We start from the raw sequence: 19,709 nt of genomic DNA, 5'->3' as shown, positions 1-19,709 counted from the left end.
TTACGTGTAAGTACAGTGAAGAACATGTGCATTTCAATGTATTTGGCAACTGTACACTTTCAGAGAATACAGGTGGGAAATGATTTTTTTTTTTTATATAGCATCAGTGTTGTTCTGTGATAAGCTTAGTACTTCTTTGTAAAGAAAATATATCAGTCATCATACATATCTGTATATCATGTATATGTTAGTACTTTGAGTGTCACTGCAGAGTTGGCAAGTCTTCCTGATTTTGACTGAGACTAACTGAAATCAATGTCTATAATGCAGTAAAGCACATGCAATGTAAACCAACCTGACTTCAATGTGAATAAACAGCCCGCATTGCAGCACAGTGAAAGTTGAATATTTTGCATTTTATTCATCGTCATTTAATTCACTAATGTTATACATCAGTTCAAGTTGACAAAGATATTATTTCATAATATGCGGTAAACATACACTATACACGCTAATGAAATTTGGAGATACATGTACAACATACATCGTTTATCATTACACATGAGATTTTTCATCACATGATTGATCTTTTTGTGGCTGGCAGTAGTTTTAATCCGGAAGTTAGGCGTAAAATAACTATTAACAAAGATCAGTTGTGTGGGTATGTGCGTATAAGTTTGTCGGCATGTGTGCTTGCGTGTGTGTGTGTGTGTGTGTGTGTGTGTGTGTGTTTGTTTTAGAATGGTATACTGGTTTGAGAATAAAGCGTGTTATGAACATTATTTGTTATCAGCTCTATAGCCTATATCCCAGCGCATGTGTCCTTCCAGTCACGTCTGGCTATTGTTCGTATAGTGACAATAGCATTGATAGACAGTATCGCAACAACACAGCACGCCTCCAGCATATCACATCATTTCCTGGAATAGATAGGCCTGTATCGATATCAATATATTATACAAATAATGACTGCTATGAAGGGCTCAGTTAAAATTATGGGCCCAAGGTGATGTCAAAACCATGATTATGCCCGAAGCGAAGCTGAGGGCATAGTTATGGTTTTCACATCACCGAGGGCCTACATAATTTTAACTGTGCCCCGAATATCAAGCTGTCATTATTTGTTTTATATACCGAAAATATAGATTCTTCTTATCTGATTGGTTAAAAGGTTACCTGAATTAAACAAGCTCGTAATCAACGCTGATCGACAGCGCGGCGGTCGTATCATTGGTGCGTATACCATTATGAGTGATCTATGTGTACGGGGTTACGACTGTCTCCAATCCTACAGGGCACAGTTGATTCTATGCCCCGGGCACGGTAAATCATGACGTCATTTTGATCAAAAATGGGGCACAGCTATTTTCATGACTCCACTTTTAACCAATCAGATGAGAGGAATCTATATATGAGGTATATAAAGTATTATATGCTGTGCAGAGAAGTCGCAAAGTTCAATTTATACGCCATCTAACAAACAGTGTTGCGAGTCAGGAAATAATTCAGTTGAATAGAATTGAAATGATGTTTCACAAAATATCAGGTGTGTATACGCAGGTACGATAGAATATAAATGAGGCACAACTTATATACAACACAAGTACTAGTAGTATACAGATATAGACAACGCAATTTTGCAATGATGTATTGTAATAGCTCCAAAGATCATGATTATAACAAATTTTTTGATTGAGTTAGTCATCATGTCGAAATTTGTGTAAGACAAATGAGATTCTCGTGGAGAATATTGATGAAAGCACAGTTTTTTTATGGCTAGATCGATTCCACCATGAGTATCGATGATGACCGAAGGTGTGGTCACTCAGTTTTTCCTCAAGAAAACCTCTATCGATAGTCAGACTTTATGGAATGACCTCTCAAAGACTGACAAAATTTCTCTTCTCTGTAAAATTCCATCGACCATTGTAGATTTTAGTTGATTCGTGAATGGATGTTAATGCCAATATAATATCCCAATCCTCATGTCAACGAGGTAATAACTTGCAGCATTGCGTACCCTCCGTGAAATGTAAACATATACTTTTACTTATAATGTATTACTATCGTAGTTTGTATAGATGGACATAATATCTACATGCGCTCGGATTATACTGATTATACTGTTCTACATACACATACCTGGACATAAACATAATTATACATGAACAACAAAGATATAGATTATTCAAATTCATGGTTTTCTTCCGTCGAGATGTTTTCATTGCAACTGATTGACAAATTGCCCTACATCGACGTAAATAAGCACTGAATTGATCAGTGTTTTAGTAGTAGCCATGATAAAAAATCATGGGCGTACATATACTCGAGCAGGATTTGAACCTACGACCTCCTGATCACCAGTTGCAATGAAAACATCTCGACGGAAGAAAACCATGAATTTGAATAACAAAGCAGTACCCGCTGCATGCTATAAGGATTAGAACCAACACTTGCCTTCGGGCGAAAGCTCGGTGGTCTAGTGGAGATGACGCCTGTCCGGTGATCAGGAGGTCGTAGGTTCAAATCCTGCTCGAGTATGTACGCCCATGATTTTTTTATCATGGCTACTACTAAAACACTGATCAATTCAGTGCTTATTTACGTCGATGTAGGGCAATTTGTCAATCAGTTGCAAAGATATAGATTATCTGAGAGATTGATTACAAGATCTTATTACAGCGATTATTATTTCTGTAAATGTCATATATTGTTACTTTATCTTACTTTCTATTCTACTAGAGAGCGAAAAAAAGATAGATAATACTGTGTGTTATTATATAACTACATGGATATAAACATAAACTATATACCTGAACAAGAAAGATTAACTAAGTGGGTTTTTTTTTTCAACAGCGACTATTATTTCTGTAAACATCATTGGTACAATTATTTACTTTCTGCTGTGCCATTTCAACAAGACGTGTAGATAAGAGAAAGAGGAGAAACAATGCACCAAACTGTTTTATTGTTGGACGCGCTTTATAATGTGGGGAATCGAAAGGCGAGTGTGTTACAGCGCGATCCCATTGTAACGAATACGATTATATCGAAGGAAATTCCAGTTACAACGAAGTAGAGATTCAAGCCGCTATCATCAGCTCTATGGTTTTTTTTTTTTAATTGGTTATTTGTTCGATTATAACGAAATGTCGATATAACAAAAGAAAACTGCCGGTCCCGAGGATTTCGTTATAACGGAAGTCCACATGCTATGTAGTATTATCATGGTGGATGGGTGATGGGTGGGGCTTTCAGTACTACATGAACAGTACACGTATCTGGATGGCGGAATACACGAACCATTTCACTCGGTGGAAATGTCCGTGTTTTGTGAAGCTGTGCTGGAAAAACAAAAGTTAGGAAGGATGTCCCGTCTTCAGATAAGATCAATAGGCATTACGAAAACAACGATCGTGTTAAAGTGAAAGCAAAAACTTGACCTGTTAAGTAGGCCTACCGGTAATCTTAAAAACCCGGTATTGTGGGGTTACCATGCAGTGGGAATACTGGTCCAACTAGGATTATTATAATACGAAATTCTCTGATCTCTTTGTATCATAGGAGATTATTTGAGAGTATGTGTGTATAGGCCTACAACATGATTAATGTGTATTTTTATGTTGTAGGAATGTAACTTTCTAGAAGTTATTTTGTAACTCATATGCGTGTTTTAACGTGTCATTCATTTTGCACGAAACGTTGGACGTGGTGCTTTCATGTATACATTGGTCCATTCACTTTGCCTGAACTTGAATGATGTCATGATTTGAATAAAGTCCTGATTAAACATACACAAATTACACCCGCACATACGCCCGCACATACGCAACCTAAGAATGTCGACTGGAGAACAACGTTACTGAGGGGCATGCTCTTCGATGCACATGTTCGCAGACGACAGTGGTTCGGTCTCTGGGTATGTTCGACTGGGGGCGCTGTTTCCATTCTTGCCTGCTCGTAATGAGAGTTTGACTTGACGGCGTTTGGAGGGGCGAGATCTTGCAGGTACAGGTGAGGACGAACGTCTGACGTCACTTCACTGAGACAGAGAGGTGTTTCGCCTGTAACTTGAATGGACCAGGAAGGATCACCTCCCTGTGTGGACGGAGTGAACGATGTCTCCCACTGCCCTGAGACGTGGTAACATTCCGATGATTTTGTGTCCTCAGTCCACGGAAATTTACCAGTCCTGATAATCTTAGCTACAGAGAGAAATACAGATGAAAGGATGAAAAATAAGAAGAAAATACATGGACTGTTTTACTGTTTGTACTGGCGCTTAGGTGCTCCAAAGTGTTAGTTCCAGTGAACAAAAAAAGATGTAATAAAATGGAAGTAAAACCTTGGTAAAGGAGGTCTGACAATACCTAATGTAATAGACTCTTCCTTTAGGCCTCACTGGAATAGGTAAGATAATTGGTCTCCTTCATTGTGACTCATTATTGTTGCAGTTATCATCATACTGTTATTATCATGACATTATGGCTTCATTCATTCAAGCGTATGGCACAATGTGCCTGGTTGATACCGTTTGCAGACTTTGAGTTTGAATTCAAAGAATGTATTATGACAGATGTGTGAGGGCATGGAGGGTGCACGGACGTCCTTTAGACGTTGTCAATAATGATGGTATAAACCAAGGATGGCGGGTATGTAGAACCAAAAAAAAAAAAAAAAGACACTCTCACTGTCGAATGAAGTGTGTGGTGTGACAAGCAGATCACTATGGCAACAAGATTTAAAAAAAAACAACACAGCAATGATGAAAAGGGAAGAAAGCTTTTAGATATCCGGTTAAAGCATTTTGTGGTCTTACCTACTTTCGTGCTTTTGATCAAACAAGCATGTTGTCCCCTTCTTACTGTCACGCTGTCAGTGTCGGTCTTTATCCTGTCCCATTTCCTCTTGTAACTGTAAGTTATAGATTTAAAAATCCAGACAGGCAAGTCGTTATGATAATAATCTCATCCTGTAATGATTTCCAGTAGTCCCTACAAGAGGAGTATAGCTTCATTGGTTGAGAGAAAAAAAGAAACAGAACAGGAAAGTTTCAATGAACAATATTATAAACTTCTATGAAAAGATTCGAAATCGATTGACATATATACTTTGATATGTGATGTCTTCCAGCAATAGTGGCACTTTCAAAACTTGGCCTCACTGAAAATATTAAGTTTTTGTGTTAGTTTCTACAGGGCAAATTCAACATGCTCAAACCATTTCCGAACTTTTAGACACAAATTCTAAGACATTATAGTTTCATCTCAAAGCGAGTTAACTCAATTCCTATCAATTTGAGGCATTTGTTATCTGTTATAAAAAAAAACAAGGAAGGTAATGATGAATATGTAATTTGTTTTCCATCAAAACTTCTAGAATGTTCTTTGTTATGTTACAAATAAAGTATTAATGGTAAATTTGCTTTGATGACGGACTTACTTTAAAATATTTTGAAGTGGCTCTTAATCCGTTTTGCAATTACAATCCTCATTGATTATCATGTACAAAATAATATATATAGGCCTAATTATATAAGCAGTGATATTACAGCAATCCACACATGACTCTTGTTCTTATCATTTTCAGTTTGAAGTTACGAGGGGATGAAATATTTATCATTTATGTGTATGTTTGAATATGTTATTATACATTATAGTTTTCAGCATTTCTGTGTACTGAAACCCCATGGAGAAACAGAATCATTATGATGATAATGAATCTAAAATGGGCAATCCGTCAGTTTTGTAAACTTTTTGTGGCTTATGTATGATTCATGCATTGTTCTGTGTATTCTTTTAATGTGAAATGGACAGTTAAACCAAAATACCATCAATGTCATCTCACCCGTCGAGCCTGAGCGAAGAATCTTCTAATGTTCTTCTTATCACTGCAGACCGTTTATCCATTCTCTGAATGACGGCTTGTAGGCGCGTTATGAGTTGACGAGACTGGGGCAAATAGAGGGCGCTTTCCATTTTCTCCTACAATTAGAAACATGAACAGAATGTAAATTGTATCTTGGAAAACAACAACAACGACAGCGTCGTCATGCAAGCTTTAAAGGTATTGTTTGCCATTGGGGGCAGTGATTTAAAAAATGTTCGGGTTATCACGTTTGACGTATAGGTCAGTTATTGTATTACAAAACATCCTATACCATATAAAAATTTCACTGAATAAGGATTACATAGCAGTTACACATAAAAATGCGATTGGATTCTACACAGGTGAACTTGTTACGCAAGTGACATAGAAATGGAATACATTGCTACATTAATGGAACATGTGAGAATCCTGTGTCATCATCCATGTTTAGTGTAATATGTTTGAATATTTAGAGTACATGTATTGGTTTATCTGGTCAAAGACCAAAATGAATTCCATAAATCTGTACATAATACCACCATAATGAGATATCACTATTTTCTCAATAAACCATAACTGTAGACGGTTTATCCTATAGAAACAATTCTATCATAATGAATATTGTTTGCATTTTGTATATCTAACAATACTTAACATTATTTCATAGTACTGATTAACATTTTTACATTGGTTGTTCCTTTCCCTAGCTCACATTTTAGAACTATTTTGAAGCACTAAAGATAGGTTTTTGTTCTACATATGCAAATGCATGGTAAATAATGCCTTTAAAGAAGAATACTGCTCTTATGGGTAATTAAATCATTTGCATCTTTAACGTAATTGATGATGATGATGATGATGATAATGATGACGATAATGATGACAATAACAATAATCTGTGACCCTGCACCTCAAAACAAACAAAAAGTCGCCAGACATGAATTTTTAGTTAAGACCATATTCTGAAAGAGCAGACTTTAAGCTTTAAAATGATGTATAACTCAAATCAAATGGACTCTCCTAACCTATATCAATATTGGAAAGAAAGCACAAACTCAGGAAAAGTGTGAACTGAGAGGCTCTGAAGTAGAGTGTCTATTCAAGCGCATAATCTTTACCAAACCGTGCTGGCTGTGCGATGAATGGGACAAAAACAGGAAGTAAACCATCAGAGTAACAACAATGAAGGGATTATCAGATTAAACTGAAATTAAGCATGCCTCATTAACACATTCTTTCCATAATCAATGCCAACTTTCAAAGCAGTAGCACTATCCTTTCAAAAGTTATTAGAGTTGAAAGTGAAGAGTGTGGACAAGGTTTTTCAGAAATGAAAAAGGGATTCTAAAGACACACCTAATCACACTAGTCTATGTTCGAGATAAACCGCTAAAAAACACACTTTCCTGCCCGTTTTATGATACCAAATTTTAGCATAATGTAAAAGAAGACCCGCTCTTTCAAAAAATGTGAAAAAGTCAAGTTCGACTAGGTTGACCCATTTCACTTCATTTTCTGTCCTCACGCAAAATCAGTGTGTGCGACTTTATGTTCGTTTTGAGGTGCACGGTCACATTATTATTGATAATAATGATAATGATAATAATGATATGAATAATAATGATAATAATAATGATAACAATAATAATGAATACTTTTTATTATTATTATTATTATTATTATTATTAGTAGTAGTAGTAGTAGTAGTAGTATCATTATTATCATTATTATTATAAGATTAGCATACTAGTAGTAGTATTAGACATAAAAAGGAAAATAGAATCACAGACATACTAGTTGACGTGTGCAAAGGATAAATAATATTTATGTCAATTGAAAAAATGATATACAATAAATTCCTAAACTGTTTGATAGGAATACGTGTCTTTGATTTTCAGTCATATCTGCTTCTTTTTTTCTGTATCCAATAAGCGACCTGTAAAACAGCTCTCTTGCTTTTCCCTCTGTCACCAGGGGTAAAGTCATCTGAAAGAAACATCGCAATGAATAATGGAATGCACCTTATCGTGACTAATGCACAAAGACAGGCCTCATAAAACGACTCGTCAGATATTGATGTGACAGTACCATCATAGCCCTCGCCATGTGGAAATCGTTCCAGCATTGGCATTATGGAAAGAAAAATGTGGGATGGCACTTTATGAAACCTATCTTTATCTAATCCAATCTATAAGCAGAGGTCGTCAGGGACCCAGGAGCGCACTTGGATGTCAAGAAGCTGCTCTTTAAAATACTTTATACCGGTAATAGCAAGAGTGTAGTAGCGCCCTCCTCCGGAGCTTTGGCGGCAATGTATGCCTAATTATACAATTTCAATGGACATAATTAAATACATGCAGCAAGAATGTTGAAAGCATGCATACATAATCATGCGTTTAACATTGGCTCAAAGTTTGAGAGAGAATGTACTTGATGGGACTTTGACTCGGCGTCTGGAGCGCGATCGTCGACGGGAGGACGAACGTCTGACGTCACTTCGCGTAGACAGAAAGGTATGTCAGCAGCTTGAGTGGACGGAGTGAACGATGTCTCCCACTGCCTTGTGACGTGATAACATTCCGATGATTTTGTGTCCTCAGTCCATGGAAATGGGCCAGTCCTGATAATCTCAGCTATTGAGAAAAATCACACAGATGAAAGGAAAAAACACACAAAAGAATACACGGACTGTTCTATTGTTTGTAGTGGTGCCTGGATGCTCGAAAGTTTTAGTTCCAGTGAACAAAAACTGTTATAGAATGGAAGTAAAACCTTGGTAAAGGAGGTCTGATAACATCTAATGTAACAAACTCTTCTCTTGGGCCTCACTGGAATAGGTAAGGTTGGTCTCTTCATTGTGACTCACTATTCTTGCAGTACCATTATAATTACTGTTATCATGACATTATGGTTTCATTCATTCAAGTGTATGACACAATGTGCCTGGTTGATACCGTTTGCAGACTTTTGCTATAGTCACCTGGGGCGAACCCCCGGGGGCGAACATCGAGAGGTTGGCATCATTCACCCGTGACAATGATGATATCAAAGACATATTGAAAAGGGAAGAAAGCTATTAGATATCCGATTAAAGCATTTTGTGGTCTTACCTACTTTCGCGCCTTTGATCAAACGAGCATGTCCCCTTCTTACTGTCACGCTGTCGCTGTTGGTCTTTATCTTGTTCCATTTCCTCTTGTAACTGTAGATTTAAAACCCAGATAAAAATTCAAGGCACAGGCAAGTCTGTTATAATCATAATCTCATCCTGTAAAATATGAATCATTTCCACCAGCCCCTATAAGCTCTAGTCTTTTCTTAAGTGCTATAAACTTTGAGAAAACATTTATCTAAAATATGGGATACAAAACAAGAAACAAGTCCAATTGCTTCACACTTTTCATTCGAGAGATAAATAAAAGAGGAGTTTAGTTAACTTCATGTTGAGAGAAAAAAAATAGAACAGGAAAGTTTCAATAAATAACATTATAAATTTTTATATAAAGATTCGAAATCGACTTTCATAGATAATGTATACTTTAATGTCATGTCTTCCAGCAAAAGTGGCACTTTCAGAACTTGGCCTCACTGACACTATTTTTGTGTTAGTTTCTACAGGGCAAAGTCAACATGCTCAAACCATTTCCGAACTTTTAGACACAAATTCTAAGACATTACAGTTTCATCTCAAAGCGAGTTAATTCCATTCCTATCAATTTGAGGCATTATCAATTGTACGTGCTCATAAAAAAAGGAACGAATGTGATTTTTTTTTATCAAAACTTCTAGAATGTTCTTTGTTACGTTACAAATAAGGTATCAGTGGTAAATTTTGCTGTATCTGATGACTTACTTACTTTAAAATGTTTACTAGTGGCTCTTGATACGTTTTGTCATTAAGATCTTCATTGGTTGTTATGTATAAATGCATGTATAATCATATAAGCAGTGGTATTACAGCAACCCAGCACGCATGACTCTTACTTTTATCATTTTCAGTTGTTAGTTACGAGGGGATGAAATATGTATCATTTATATGTATGTTTGAATCCGTATGTTATTATATATAATTTTCAGCATTTCTGTGTATGCTGGGCTCATTCTTCTTTATTTTTCTTTCTTAGCATCACCTGTGTACATGACCGTGTATGTTTTGTTGTGTGAAATATATGTATATATTTTTTTTTTTGGTAGTTAAGTAACTCGATAGTTTGTTGAAACTGTTTATTTCTTTGTGTATGAGGCCCCAATATTAAGCTCGGCTTATTTGGGATCCTCCTGTACGGTACCTTGACCTTCTTTTATTATCATTATTATTATGTCTCCGTTCTCTGTCACAATGACTTGCTTACCTTTCATGTGCAAAATCAGCCATGAATTATTATGAACCATGTGTATATTTCTGAAAGTGATCACAGTTTATTATTTGTACCATACAGAGACTAAAAAAAAAATGGATGAAATGAAATGAAACTAACATGGAAGAACAGAATCAGTATGATAATAATTCTGAATGATGGGCAATTCATCAATTTTGTAATATTTTTGTGGTTTATGTGTGATTCATGCATTGTTCTCTGTATTCTTTTAATGTGAAATGGAGAGTAAACAAACAAAAAAAAAACAAAAAAAAAACCTCAATTCATCTCACCCCGCGAGCCTGAGCGAAGAATCATCTAATGTTTCTCTTATCACTGCAGACCGTTTATCCATTCTCTGAATGACGGCTTGTAGGCGCGTTATGAGCTGACGAGACTGGGACGGATAGAGGGCGCTTTCCATTTTCTCCTACAATTAGATACCAAGAACAGTGAATTCCATTTATGTAACCTGTATCTTGGAAGAAAAAAACCCAACAACAATAGCGATGAATAACGAATGAGAATTTATGACGCACCGTTGTTGCTGTTTTGATTTCCATTAGAAAAGGTTAGAGCTCATGAAGCGTTTTCACATCAGCCCGATGTTTCGGAATAGCGCGCTATTTTCTTACTTGGGAAATTAACCCGTTCACGAAATAGCGCGCTATTTGATAATGTGAACACAAATTAGCGCGCTAATTGTATCGCTCTGATCGAGAAAATTTCTCGAGTCCAACTCGGAATGAAATAGTGCGCTAATTTGCGATCGCGAAAAATATCTCGAGCTTGGATTTTTATCGGGCTGATGTGAAAACGCCTTGTGATGCCAATTTATAAATACTGTCAAGAAGAAAGACACCCTTCTATCAAATGAAAACTTTATTAGGATTTAGGAGTGTCAAGGGGAGGTGGCTTCCGACTCCAACCTTAAGTGTAGAATAGAAATGGGTATACAACTGTACTTCTATATTCTGATGGCAATGCCGGGGCTTAAGGTAACCCCCAGATGATGTTAGACTAAATTTTGCATTTGAAATTCAATTTAGTTATGCTAGGTACAGAGTTTCATAATTTTTAGTGAGTGGGCTGAGAAATAAGAATGCTTTCAAATATCGCATAACAAATCACTATACACAAGAATGATGTCAGTATTATAGCAGCTACAAATAATAATGCACAATTGGACTGCTCAAGGAAGCAGAACAAATGAAGAAAACATGCATAAATTCTTCTCTAGTGAACTTGTAAGCACACTGCTACATTACTGGAATGTGTGAGCCCCCTGCATATGTCCTCATCCCTGTTCAATGTAATATGGATGGGTTTTTCAGAGAACTGGTTTATCTGCTCGAGGGCCGTAATAAATTCCACGACTCTGTACGTAACAGCACCATCGACTATGTGCTAACTGATGTGAATTACATAAATTGTCTGGAATGCCCCTTTAATTTGTAATCATGACAGGGCTCTACAGAAGAATAGTGCCAAGCGCGGAAATTCCTGTCCTGGTTAGATAACCATGTGTATCATAAAGAATGATTATGATGATGCTGATAAGATTGTAATAATAATGACAATGATAATGATAGAAATAAAAGATAATACAAATAACATGAATGACAATGATAATTATGATAATAATGCTAATAGTGGTAATGATATCAATAATACAATTAATAGTAATAATGATAATAATAATGATAATAATAATAATAATAATAATAATAATAATAATAATGATGATGATTATGATAATACTAATGACAACTATCATTATAATTATCATTATTTCTCTGATTATATCTTTACTGTTATTATAATAGGTTATCGTAAACATCATCGTCATTATCATTTCATATCATCATTATATCTCACAATGATTTATCTCTTCGTACTGCAAATCAAGTGATGGAATCATCATTGTTGAGATGGTAACTCATGTTGTTTATACAATGTTTCTACACGCCATTCATTATGATGATGTTGATGTAACATTAACATTCTGTCGTCAATGATAAAGTTACTACGGAAAGAGAAGCACCCAAATGCCCAGTGGTATGCACCTTACCTTGACTAATACACAAACTCACAATAACAAGACAGGTCGTGTAAAACCAATCGTCAGATATGACTATTACAGTTACATAATAGTCCTCGCTATGTGGAAATCGTTCCAGAATTGAGAGTATGGAAAGAAAAAAAAATGTGGAATGGTACTCTATGAAACATATCTTTCTACTTTGAGCCGGTGGGCATGGTTATGACGAGGTGTATTAGCAGTGATTAAGTTGAGGTGTTATGCATTTTCAGCTGATTTTACAACTGATGATATCTTAGAAGGGGAGAAATTTTGAGGGTTTGAGCTTTTGTAATAGTTTGCACAAAAACTGAAGACTGAAATGATTTAAAAGAAAAAAAACATCCTGCACGAATCTCCATCACTATAAATAATTCCTAAATTTGTGAATTTCTGAAATGAAAACCTTTTTCACACCATGCGCAGCAGAGGCCATCATGTACCCAGGAGCGCACTTGGATGTCAAGAAGCTTTTTTTTTTTGTTTGTTTGTTTGACATATTAGATAGATAGAGACACTGGATAGAGAGAGAGTATAGCGCCCTCCTCCAGGGCTTTGGCGGCAATGTATTCCCTTGTGGGCCACCGTATGTATTCTTAATAAAGAAATTCAGCAGACGGTGGTTTAGCAAGATTGCCGATAGCACGTGTGTACATAATCATGCGTGTAACATTGGCTCCAAGTTTGAGAGAGGATATACGTCGTATATAAGAGAGAAACCGAAAGCGCGAGGAAAACGGAGAGCAATAGAGACAAACAAACAAACAAACATACAAACATAATCTGGAAAGAAAGATAGTGAGAAATAAATAAATGGAATAAATATATACATACAGACATACAGACAGAATCCCATGACATAACAATGATAAGGATGTCAGTGATGAACGTGATCAAATGACTATAATGATATTAATAAGAATAAGACTGATAATCATCATTGTTCACGGACAAGTGGAGTGAACGATGTCCCCGACTGTTCTGTGACGAGGTAACATTCCGGTGATTTTGTGTCCTCAGTCCACGGGAATCGACCAGTCCTGATAACCTTAGCTATTGAGAAAAATCACACAGATGAAAGGAGGGGAAAAAAGGCAAAATACAGATGGACTGTTCTGCTGTTTATACTGTGCTCAAAAGGTTTAGTTCCAGTGGGGGAAAAAAACTGTTATAGACAGATAGAGTTAAAGGGAAAGCTTGGTAAAGGAGGTCTGATAATACCTAATGTAAAAGATTCTTACCTTAGGCCTCACTGGAATAGGTAAGATTGGTCTCCTTATTATGACTCATTGTTGCTGCAGTTATCATTATAATTACTGTTATCATCATGAAATTATGGTTTCATTCATTCAAGCGTATGGCACAATGTGCCTGGTTGATACCCGTTTGCTAACTATTGCTAGTCACCTGGGGCGAGGGACCCCGGAGACGAACCACGAGGGGTCAGTGGCATCATTCGCACGTGACAATGATGATAACCATCAAAGACATGTTGAATTCAAGTAAAGAATGCATTATGTGTGAGGGCATGGAGGGGGCGCAGTCCTTTGGACGTTGTCATCAACTTTGGTGAGAGTAATGATTAATAAAGAGTGGCGGGTGTGTAAAAAAAAGACACTCTCACTGTTGAGTAAAGTGGTTGGGGTGACAAGCAGATCACTATGAAAACAAGATTAAAAAAAAACAACACACACACAACAATGAAGAAAAGGGAAGAAAGCTTTTAGATATCCGTTTAAAGCATTGTGTGGGCTTACCTACTTTCGCGCCTTTGATCAAACAAGCATGTTGTCCCCTTCTTACTGTCACGCTGTCACTGTTGGTCTTTATCTTGTTCCATTTCCACTTGTAACTGTAGATTTGAAGCCCAGGTAAAAGAAACAAATCACAGACGATGGTGTTATAATAGTTACTGTATCTTATTCTGTGAATCATTTTCACCAGACTATAAAAGAGGAGTAGTTTAACTAAATTCGTTAGTTTAGAGAATAAAAAACAACAACAGAATAGCAAAGTTTCATAAAAAGCATCAAATTTTATGTTAAAATTCAGGATCTACTGACGAATGCTTTGATATAATATCATGTCTTTCGGCAACAGTGACACTCAAAACTCGACCTTACTGAAGTTGTTTGTTGTCGTTGTTGATGTTGTTGTTGTTGTTGTTGTTGTTGTTGTTGTTGCCGGTTTCTCCGGGGTAACCTCAAACTTCCGAACTTTAAGACACAAGGTGTGATTTGGATTTTGGATTTGGACTTATTCATTCAAATCCAAAATCCAAATCCAAATTACACCCTGTGTCTTAAAGTTTGGAAGTGGTTTGAGGTTACCCCGGAGAAACCGGCAACAACAACTATAATATAATTCATACATGTCTTAGGCAGTAAAATTGCAGCAATCCAGACACATGACTCTACAATATTCATCTCACCCGTCGAGCCTGAGCGAAGAATCTTCTAATGTTCGTCTTATCACTGCAGACCGTTTATCCATTCTCTGAATGACGGCTTGCAGGCGCGTTATGAGTTGACGAGACTGGGACGAATAGAGGGCGCTTTCCATTTTCTCCTACAATATTAGATAATGATTGTTATGGACAGTGAACCTGTGAATACTGTATTTTAATAAAAGTCGTCAATTAAGCTTTTAGATTGAATTTAGCACGTAAAGTTGTTGTTGTTGTTGTGGTGGTGGTGGTGGTAGTGATTGTGGTTCCATTAGCGTTCATTGAAGCCATTAACACTATCACGAAGAAATCAACTTATCAAATAAATAAATAAATCAACAGAAACTCTTCGCTCATAAAACATACTTGTGACAGACTTTGTGAAATGGATTTTACTTCTCTTTGAAATTTCTTATCGCTACAAAATATGCAGTTGCTGATATTATAAGCAACTTTGGTCATTCTGAGATTTATGTAAAGACTTTATTTATGTGATTTATGTGATGACATCAGGTGTATCAAGGGGTGGGGGGGGGGGGTGCGTGGCTTCCAACTCCAAGGGTGTACAAAGAGATGGGTATACTTCTATGTTCATCGTTGTTCATGTGGCAATGCCGGGGGTTGAAGGAGACCTCTAGGTGTTTCGTATCTCAATTATCACTTGATAATCATTATTCCTTGATTTGTAAATTTGTGATATCTGAAAACCTATTCACATAATGCGCAGCAGAGGTCGTCATGTGCACAGCTGGAGCGCACTACTCAGTAGTGTGCATGTCAAGAAGCTGCTCTTTCTTTTTTTTTTTCTTTTTTTCAATAGCCAGTGCTTAATAGCAAGAGTGTAGCGCCCTCATTCGGGGCTTTGGCGGCAGTGTATTCCTGATACTAGTAGATCAGTTCGTGGTCCATTTTGCGCAAGAGCGGAAGAAAAAAGTCATTTGTACGAAGATGCATATTGGTTTGTAAATTCACTGAGTTAAGCATATGTGATGTGATGATTACTCGAGTATTCATGTGACCCTTATAAAAAGTGCTTTCCAGCATATCCGCCAGACATCAGGCCTGGTTATTTGGCAGTATTAACTAACATACAAAAAAAAAATCTTAGTACAAACAATGGAATAATGCTCTAATCCCCATATGTTACATTGACAGATCATTGTGGTCACCCAGCTGCTCTGCATAATTCTTCGTTTGGTCATGAATTCCATAAATTGTTACGTCAGGCAAGCCCATTCATTATGCTGCTTTCAGATCAAGTGAATTGCCTAGCCAAGTGAAAAAAAAGAAAGGTCATTTGTGCCAGTATACACAATGAGCTAATTACGAACTGACTTATTATACAAATTCATGAAAGGTTTCCGTGGCGAGATAAGACGTTCGGTGGTGGAATGCGTAACGGTGCACCACGTATTCTTTCTTTCTTTCTTTTTTGTATGTATCATGTATATGTGGCCCTGAAAGGAGCCTACCCACTCTCCGTAGGCAGGGGATGGGGAGACCCATTATAGGGCCCATACCCAAGAAAGAACATGTGGTGCACCGTTAAGCCTTCTGTATAACTTCAATGGATAGAATACCAGCAGCAAGATGGCTGAAAGCATGTCTTAATAATGCTTGTAACATTGGCTCTAAATTTGAGAGAGGATATACTTAATACGAGTAAAACGTAGTAAGCCGAAAGCTTTAATAGTAAAACGAAAGCCCGAGGAAAACGGAAAGCAATAGAGACCCCCCCCCCCCCGCACACACAGCCAGAAAATAAAATACATAAACTGGAAAGAAGGAGAGAGAGATAGAAATAGAATGAGAAATAAATACATACATATATACAAACATAATCCTATGATATAAATGATAAGGATGATTATTATTAATAATTATCATTTACAGACAGATGTAGCACTCGTTTCATGTTAATTATTTCTTCATTTGAAAGGGATCATCGTGTGTCTGTATGTAATTATACCCGTCATCAGTGACAAGTTGTCATACATGTGACAAGCTACTGAAATCCTTACATCTGATTGGCTGAGGCAAATTTGTCATAGAAATGTGGCAGTTGACACTGATAACAAGTTTTATGAAACAGGCCCCAGGAGTTTCGGGCCTCGGACACTCGAATTCTCACTCGTCATTTTTGCTGCTTCCTGCACTTCAAAGGAAGTGACGTCACGGTCACAGACAGCTATATGAATGTTATACTTGACGGGACCCTTTTACAATATATATTTATATTCATGTTGTTTTTTGTTGTTATTCAATACATAATATGTAAATTGAGGAATAGACTGATGGGCGCTACTTCTGATACCTATCCCGAGACATTGTCATGATTGCAGGAAAATCAATATCATTAAACAATTCAGGCTAATCGTGTCACAATATAGGGCATGTAAACCGCCACATTGAGACTTAACGTTGTAAAAAAAAGAAAAAGAAAAAAGGATTGTAAAAAATTCAGGCATTATTTCAATTTTTTTCAATGCATTTATTTTCATTCTTCTTTTTTCTTTCAACAAAAACATAACACAAGATAAATCAGGTATTACATCTAATAAACAAGAAAAACTTTGCAATAAACAAATGATATCGATAAACATAAGAGCGCATACTGGCAAAAAAAAAAATTCAAAGTCATGCTTCAGTTGAAAAAAAAAAGGAAAAAAGAATAGAGAGGTCCACTAAAAAGCAAAGCTTGTAGATTATGAACCACTCATAAAACTTATGAATTACTTATTTACAAACACTTGTGACAAATATGATATACGATATATATATTATGCCTCCTCAGCTTGTCTAGAGAAATGGGAATCTAATTTTGAAAGACATGAGATGTAACAATAAGTAACAATAGCAAAGCGATAACAAAGAGCAGTTAGTTAATGCAGGAACAAATCAGATATAGATATTACATTTGAACCCCCCCCCCCACACACACACACATACGTTCTTATGGTATGTGATGGAATAATAGTTACTTTAATTATGATAAGCAATATGCCAAGCAATTAAGAAAAAAAACACGGCAGAACGAAAACAAAAATCATTCGAAGAGAACAACTCACCAGAGGTGGAGATCCTCCTTGCTTTCTGTATAACACGGTGATCATCCAAAACCCAACTGCCACGGACGAAAGTAACTCTGAAATGATATACAGTGTACGCTATTTTGTATTGGGCAACATAGCGCCAGAGTTTAGTAGGGGAATTCCCATCCCAGGGTTTTTCTCTACCTTCTGAAGTTGTCTTATAATATAAAAAAAGAAAATAAAAATAAAACACAAGTATTCGTCTGGTGATCATAACACGGTGATCATCAAAAACCCTACTGCCATGGACAAAAGTAACCTGAAATGATATACGCTATTCTGTATTGGGCAACATAGCGCCAGAGGTAGGGGAATTCCCATCCCAGGGTTTTCTCTACCTTTCTGAAGTTGTCTTATAATACACCCCCCCCCCCAAAAAAAAAAAAAAAATCACTCAAAACAAACTAAAACAAAGGAGCACTCAATCGAACCGATCCGACTCGATGACAAACAATGACGGGAGGGGGCGGGGGAGGAGAGACTTGAGAAGAATTTATGAAACATTTCGGAAAGAATGATATCGAAAAGCCCACGGTGAAATTCATGTTCCCTTTTTTTCAACTTTGTGTTTCCCCGTCTTCCTCTCTGTCAATGGCGAAGGCACTTGAGTTTGCTTTGTATCGCTTTGTTCCTTTCCATATCTTCTGCTAACAGAATTATGGCTAACAGACAGCTATGGTGAAATCTTTGAGGAAATCATGAGCGTATTGCACAATCCCATTGTTCTCAGGGCAGTGCATAGTGTGCCAAGGAAAATTTGGAAAGGAAATCTCCTCCGTCAGCTAAGGGTTCCGATACATTGTCAGCCTTGTCAGCTAGCAGTCTTTTCTTAAACCACCCTCTTCACTACCTTGTGTAATCAAAGTCGATTTCGTGATTAAAGTGATATTGCATGAAATTTTCTCCTCACTTTTTTTCTCTTTTCACCCCGTAAGCCCGCACTTACCAAAGCTTAAACTGTTCTGTATGCGCTTGAATTTCAAATTTCTCGATTTGATCAAAGAAAACTAAAACATGGGCAGCATTTTCATTTTGAAAACGTAGTTTAAGTGATGAAGATTTGATCGAATATAATTCCTAAATCCATGTTTTCTATTACGCATTTTATTTGATAAGCGGATCTCTGTGCTCATGAGCCACAACATGGCCACAATACGTATTTTTCACAATATAGTTTCTCACTTTGAATTAGTCAGTACAAGATTTTTTCGGTTTTTTCCCTTTTCCGACACTATTCAGCTCGGCTAACCAAACATAAAAAATTATAAGTATGACACAATGAGCAGGCTCTGCATATAAACGCATGCGTGGCATAGTATATATCATATAAATAAATATATGTATATATATATATATATATATATATATATGATATTTTTAGTTACAATCACGTTTTCAAAAAGTACTCTATATATGCTGATATTAGATGTTTTGCACGGCAACCTCCCGCATTGCATAAGATGGCCAAAAAAAATTATATTTATATCTTCAATGAAACTTCAAAATTCGCTCAGTAGGACTATCTCGTCTGGTGCACGTAATCTACCCAGCTATTTATTAATCTTGCAAACAAACAAACATAAAAAAACAACTTTACAGCGACGATTCATTGATTTTGAGTGTTTGTTTGTTTGTTTGTTTGTTTTTCCGTGCCTGTAAATGTTGAATAATCACGCTTTTGCGTGTACTCCATGTGCTTCTTCTCGTACTTTATAGCTCTATAAGTATTTGTTGTTTAGACTGCTCATGAAATAAACACTGTCAATAGATATACCAGCCATACCCTCACTTATGCCTGTTTTTGTGATTACATGAGTGCATGTTTAGAAGCTAAATCTGAAGAGACAAAATACTGTAAATGCTTTCAATCAGCATTCCTTACGTTTACAAGTTCTCCTCATTTTAACTTTTGTTCTTGTTTTGCT

General features: G+C 36.5%; 1 long non-coding RNA gene across 1 annotated transcript; it reads right to left on the bottom strand.

Annotated features, from left to right (window-relative positions):
• Nucleotides 1-13,998: 13,998 nt before the first annotated feature.
• On the bottom strand, nt 13,999-17,832 carry LOC139744099 (uncharacterized). Its single transcript, XR_011711806.1, has 3 exons — nt 17,761-17,832; nt 14,678-14,814; nt 13,999-14,098 (listed from the first exon to the last, which is right to left on the bottom strand). It is a non-coding gene; the product is annotated as an uncharacterized lncRNA (long non-coding RNA).
• Between the last annotated feature and the right edge of the window lie 1,877 nt (nt 17,833-19,709).

This window comes from Diadema antillarum, unplaced genomic scaffold (genome assembly GCF_040938485.1).
Source record: "Diadema antillarum isolate AM-2024a unplaced genomic scaffold, OU_Dant_1.0 seq00001136_RagTag, whole genome shotgun sequence".
NCBI classification, from domain to species: Eukaryota; Metazoa; Echinodermata; class Echinoidea; order Diadematoida; family Diadematidae; genus Diadema; species Diadema antillarum.
The sequence above is the reverse complement of the archived record's forward strand: the minus strand, read 5'-3'. Positions and strand labels throughout refer to the sequence as shown.